Genomic DNA, 6,194 nt, shown 5'->3' with positions numbered 1-6,194 from the left:
TGATCTAATTTCTAGTACACTAGGTATATGCACCCTCTAGTGGATAAGTGAATAATTTCAAAAACAATAAATACCTCTCTTCTGTGATATTGTAAAGTTAGAGCCAAATTCTACTCCATTTGCATAGGAGATACTGTTTTAAATTGCACACCAATTCTTTTTGTAAGAGCTTATTTCACAAAGGATACAACTGCTGTGATAGAGTGATAGCTTTAAATTACAGCCCACCTGAACCGGATTCAAAATAGCACCTGACAGATTAAGGGCTCCAGACTTGGTTACAAAGTCCTTGAACCAGCCAGTCCATTGCAGGCAGTGAGTTGTGTAACTGCGACTTTCTGATCCTTCCTTTGTGTTCCTCAGTCACTTCAGTACAGTCTTCAAATCCCTCAGGTAGTTGTAGGTTGGCAGTTCTCTCTGGACTCCAATACTTTCTCAGCCTTCTCTAATCCCTTGTTTGCTTTGTCCCACCCCCTGTGTTCCCTCATGCTGAATCAAACTTCTGTTTTATATCATTCTGCTGGTTAGTGCTATTATCTCCCAAGCATTTGTTTTCTCTCCATCTCCCACATTTTCTCCAGATGAGTTATGACCTCCTTACTCTCCCAGGGCTCGCTCTCCTATGTGATATCATTTCTCCTCCTGTATTCTCTGTTTCTATGCCCAAAATTTCTCAGATTATATCTACTTGCCTGTATGCATTAGCACACTTTGTTAAAGGAGCACTGCAGGTGAATAGGCTATAAGTATAACCACCCCTTCCCTATAAAAAATAAAGTTATGACTCTAAATTTCTTGTATTTGATGTGGCTCCATTTATTCTTTTATGGTCATCAGAACCCTGCAAGAATGAACTGCACAGATACATGTTTGTCCTGCCAGAATAAGAGTGATACATGAATGCATCTATTTTATGAATGGACAGTGACTCATAACAGGAGTCATATGTGAGATGTTGCCCGTGGCTTCCTGGGACATAAATGCCCCAGTGTCACCTGCCTTAATGATAATGACCTAACCATTCAGAGAGAATTACCCAGCCCAGTTGTGGATGAAGCTTGTGTCCAACTCAAAGACACACCATGCCTCACCTTCAATATATGGTTTAACAACACACTATAAATAAGCAGAAACTAAAGGGTGGAACAGAAAGTTAGTGTCCTTCAAATGTTCTCAGATTACATTTAACCTATTTTAAGACTATTGTTTAACAAATAAATATGAACAATTTACCCTCTGCAACCATATCAGATTTCATCTTTTTTCCCCTCACAGTTTAATCCTGTGTAAGAGCAGGAAGTAGCAAAGTAGAACACTACTGATCAGCTGGCCTGTTGTATTAACACACAAACTGGCAACTCTATCATGTCTTTAAAAAGTAAAAAAATTAAATCTACAAAAAGCACGGGTGCTGATAAGTGCCAATGATGGCATTATGTAGAGATGCAACCTACTGGCAAGAGCAGGGGCCTGTAGCTCAGGAGATATGGGTTTTATTCTCCACTTACTCCTTGCCGTATCTTGGATAAGTTATTAATGACCTGATTTTCAAAGTTGCTCAGCATCCACAAAAAAGCCATCTTTACCCCACACCATTCCACTTCTGCACTCAGCACAGGAATGGGCCAACTGAGAACTGGGATCATGCAGTCCTACAACAGGAAGAGAGAAATGGTTTAGACAAGAACTTGAGCACAGAGCTGTTTGCTGGCATTCTGAAAGCCTTGTGCTGCCATACCTGTGTAGGTTATAAGCTGTACTCTTCTTCCACCATCTTAATATCCCTGTTCAAGAATGTACTTATTTATAAACAAATTACCTTAGAATACAGTATCCTGTGTATATATCATCTCTCTCTCAACTAGGGTGACCAGCTGGCCTGATTTTATAGGGACAGTCCCAATATTCAGGGCTTTGTCTTATATAGGCACCTATTACCCCCATCCGCTGTCCCCATTTTTCACACTTGCTATCTGATCACCCTACTCTCAACAAGGAATTGACCCTGCTACCAGCATTCAAATTACCTGACTGTGAGGAAGCCTTTATAGAAAGCAGATGCTGAGACATGGATGCAAGCATATTGTTTGTTTGTATTGGACTGCTGGCATGTGCTTTTCGTGGGCCTAAACCTTAATCCAGCTTGAAAATTGAAACTTAATCAGGCTGTGGAAGTGCACTCTTTATATGGTGTATGTCACCACGAATGTATGATACTAGTGTGCCATGACCTGCTCTTGCTGTTCAGGTGGAATTTAAGGTATCAGTATAATTATCTAAGTAGCTTAGGGAAACTGTCTATTTGAGAGCCTGCCTCTCTCTCTATTTATATTGCCACGGCTGTGATCAATAGGTGCCCAAGCTGACCCCTGCTTGGTATAAATGAGAGAGGTACTCAGCCTGAAGGGTTCTGAACTATGAAATGTGCTACCTTCCTTTGGTCCAAAATAGCCCACATTTTGCTGACATTCAGGGCATGCTACAAGGCCCATCTCTTTGCATAGGGAGGAAGGATTAAGCTCAAGGACTGATCCTTAAGGGAGTAGAGGTATTGTTGGGAATTGATTTGGTTGTGATCCAACATATTCTTTGGGTTGGAGGTGGGGAGCAACTGCTGGCTTTGTTTTTGAATTGATTTTATTTTTAATTTGCGGCAGAAACACCTAGAGCCCAGAATAGGTGCACCCACTGAAAGGAAGAAATACAAACATTTAAAAACTAGATACTTATGTTGAAATTTACACCTCCCATTCATATGCTATCCCACCTTGACTAGTAACCACTTCTCTGGGTCACATTCAAACAGCAGGCTGTAGCCACTTTCTCCTCACAGCTCCTCCTGCTAAAAGAAAGGTGCCAGTCCAGGTTCCAGAACATTCTCTGACCCTCCTCGCAACTTCCCTCAAACTCCCTTACTCCAACTCTTAAGTGTTTCTTGTGAAAGTCTGTATATTATTGTTTGATCTCTCAGCAATGAGTATGGTATGGGGAAATTACACTTCTACACCATCCATTCATTAATCAGAGACTAGAGATATTGACATGTTTTTTCTCTAAGGAGAGAAAATCAGTCGATGAGATTAATTTTGAAGAACATCCTACTTCTAAATTAGCTCTATTGAACTACATAATTAACAATGCACACTAAAAGCCACAATTTGTGTAATTATTTGATGCCAATTAGTAATAGTGAATGAAAGACTGTCGCTGCCACAGAGAGAGAGACAACAAAGTGAATATACCTGGTGCTAAATTAAGAGGCATAATTACACATCCCTACAGACACAGAAACATGTGTAAAGAATTGAATCTAATACAAATAGATTATCTTCTTCTTTTTATAGTTAATGCTTAAAGCCATAAGATTCCCCAGGGGAAAGGAATGGACTTTTTCCCTCTGTTTTTCCCACCTGACACCCTGACAAATGGTCCCGGCAAAAAGATTCTAAAGCCTGCAGGGCTATAGCCATCACCAAGCCCGCCCCCATGTCAGATTCCTCTACAATGTGGAAGAAAAGACTCCCTGTGAAGACTGTATCATTTTCAGCCACTGGTTGCTTCTCAGATGACTGAGGCTTTGGAATCGAAGACTGCCTCTACTCCACTGGTCACTATATTTTCCCCACAGTATTAAATAAAAGGAATAAGAAGTCTGCTGGTATACAAAAGCCATCAACATCTTACAGCGCGTACATAACTGAAATCTTTCTTCAGTTCTGAATGAAGCCAGCAACAGCTACCAGATTATAAACAACAATATCCAGCTAATAACGACAGCACAAGGCCGGAAAAACAAAATAAAGCATGGTAAATTACCAGCCCAGGGAAGTGTACAAAGAGGCTTGACTTTCCCCCCCCAAAAAAGGCTATTAAAATGTTCTTCAGAGATACAAGAAAAATATTCCAAAACCTATCAGCTTCCACTCTCTACCCACAAATGAATAATGAGGAGTGCAAAGCTTGTATAATTGGCTCTAGAAGCAATAGCTTATTGCTCCAATTTTCTGCAAGGTTAGATTTCATTCTGTTTGTTTTGCCTGCGCCTGAGCTCTCTAATGCGCCTCAGATAGCTAATATTATTTATATTGAGCTGCCTCTTTTTTCCTTACACTTCCTTTCTTAAAGAAAGTAGGCTTTGTCTGGTTGGTTGTAGTGGTAACATTTAACTCTGACACTCCAGTATTCTGAACAGAGTATCATTGTGCTGTTAATCCATGTAGAGTGTCTTGTAAAGTCAATAATATTTTCTAAAAAATTATTACAAAACTTTTTGATTTAAAAAAATAGTGGGTGAAATTGTTTCTCATTGACGTGAGCATCCAACAGCTCTGCCTCTGTGACAGAGGCCTTCAGTGAACAATTCCCCTGTAGGTTTTCCCATACAACTCTAGGAATGAACCTAGTTTGGGCCTGATCCAAATCCTTTTAAATCAATGGGAGTTTTCCCCCTTGTTTCCAGCAAACTGTGGATCTGGTCCCTAATGCAGTAGATAAACAGGGTCAATTATGAGCAAATCAGAGGGTTTTAAAATGTGCTTGGCTCAACAGAAATTGGCTGGATGCAACTATATCTATTAAAACAACAAGGAGTCTGGTGGCACCTTAAAGACTAACAGATTTATTTGGGCATAAGCTTTCGTGAGTAAAAACCTCACTTCTTCGGATGCATAGAGTGAAAGTTACAGATGCAGGCATTATATACTGACACATGGAGAGCAGGGAGTTACTTCGCAAGTGGAGAACCAGTGTTGACAGGGCCAATTCAATCAGGGTGGATGTAGTCCACTCCCAATAATAGATGAGGAGGTGTCAATTCCAGGAGAGGAAAAGCTGCTTCTGTAATGAGCCAGCCACTCCCAGTCCCTATTCAAGCCCAGATTAATGGTATTGAATTTGCAAATGAATTTTAGTTCTGCTGTTTCTCTTTGAAGTCTGTTTCTGAAGTTTTTTTGTTCAATGATAGTGACTTTTAAATCTGTAATAGAATGACCAGGGAGATTGAAGTGTTCACTTATCTATTAAGACAGCTTAAATTGTCTCTGACTATGATCTGGTCTACACTACGGGGTTAGGTCGAATTTAGCCGTGTTAGGTCGATTTAAAAATGAATGCGTCCACACAACCAACCCCGTTCCGTTGACCTAAAGGGCTCTTAAAATCAACTTCTGTACTCCTCCCCGGCGAGGGGAGTAGTGCTAAAATCGACGTTGCTGGGTCGAATTTGGGGTAGTGAGGACGTAAATCGACTGTATTGGCCTCCAGGAGCTATCCCAGAGTGCTCCATTGTGACCGTTCTGGACAGCACTTTGAATTCCGATGCACTAGCCAAGTACACAGGAAAAGCTCCGGGAACTTTTGAATTTCATTTCCTGTTTGGTCAGCGTGGCAAACTCAGCAGCACAGGTGACCATGCGGTCCCCCCAGATTCGTAGAGCGTATAATGTTTCTACGCTCCCCCTATCATCTCTGTCCCTGAGGTTATCGCAGATTAGAAGGCAAAAAAAACGCACTCGTGATGACATGTTTTCTGAGCTCAGGCAGTCCTCCCGCATTGATAGGGCACAGCTTAATGCATGGAGGCATTCAGTGGCAGAGGCCAGGAAAGAATTAAGTGAGCATGAAGAGCGGAGGCAGGACGTGATGCTGAGGCTAATGGGGGAGCAAACGGACATGATGAAGCGTCTGGTGGCGCTGCAGGAAAGCCGACAGCACAGACCCCCACTGCATTCACTGTATAACCGCCTCCCCTCCTCCCCATGTTCCATAGCCTCCTCACCCAGACGCCCAAGAACGCGGGCGGCTCCGGGCACCCAGCCACTCCACTGCAGAGGATGGCCAAAGCAACAGAAGTCTGTCATTCAAACAATTTGATTTTTAGTGTGGCTACAATAAGCAATGTGGCCTTGTCCTTCCCTCCTCCCCCACCTGAGCTACCTTGTCTGTTATCTCATTTTTTTTTAATTAATAAAGAGAGAATGCATGGTTTCAAAATAATAGTTACTTTATTTCGAAGGGGGGAGGGTGGTTGGATTACAGGGAATTAAAATCAACAAAGGGGGTGGTTATGCATCAAGGAGAAACACGCACAACTGTCGCACCAGAGCCTGGCCAGTCATGAAACTGGTTTTCAAAGCCTCTCTGATGTGCAGCGTGCCTTGCTGTGCTCTTCTAATCGCCCTGGTGTCTGGCACAAA

The sequence above is a fragment of the Emys orbicularis genome, chromosome 9 (genome assembly GCF_028017835.1).
Source record: "Emys orbicularis isolate rEmyOrb1 chromosome 9, rEmyOrb1.hap1, whole genome shotgun sequence".
Lineage (NCBI taxonomy): Eukaryota > Metazoa > Chordata > Testudines > Emydidae > Emys > Emys orbicularis.
Note: the sequence above shows the minus strand (reverse complement) of the source record.